The following is a 569-nucleotide window of genomic DNA, read 5'->3' on the forward strand; positions in this document are numbered from 1 at the left end:
TGTGTGTATGTGTGTGGGCGTGTGTGTGTGTGTACATGCGTGTGCGTGCGTGTGTGTATGTGTGTGAGCGTGTGTATGTATGTACCTACCGAACATATCAAACTGCCTGAAATTACGCATATTACATCATACGAAATGGGCGGAAACATGCACAAAGGAATCTACATTTTCTTCGACAGGCTCACCTCGTGAATGACAGACATAATACACAAACTTTTCCTGTTTACAACTTCTAGACGTAACCCCGTATTCTTCTTTTCTTTCTAACCATGTCAGGTGTGGTGAGAGAGGCGAGGAAAAATGTTCAAAAAGTAATTATTCTCTTTTCTCCTGTCTTTGTTTATGTTACTGTTGTTTGTTTCATCTTCGTACCAGTATTGATGGCGGAATAATTTCGGGATGAAGAGAAAAAATATGTTTTTTTCTCGACTTTACTTTTCGTGGTTATTTTTTTTCACTTTGCTTCTTCCTTGTTCTGCATTTACCCTCTTGTCCTTACGCCCATGTCTTTTTCTTCCCCTTTTTCATTCGCTTCCCTCTTTCTCCGTGCCCTTATTCTATATACTCTC

This window comes from Penaeus japonicus, unplaced genomic scaffold (genome assembly GCF_977035675.1).
Source record: "Penaeus japonicus unplaced genomic scaffold, GWHDUDI00000001_assembly GWHDUDI00000360, whole genome shotgun sequence".
In the NCBI taxonomy this organism is placed as follows: Eukaryota; Metazoa; Arthropoda; class Malacostraca; order Decapoda; family Penaeidae; genus Penaeus; species Penaeus japonicus.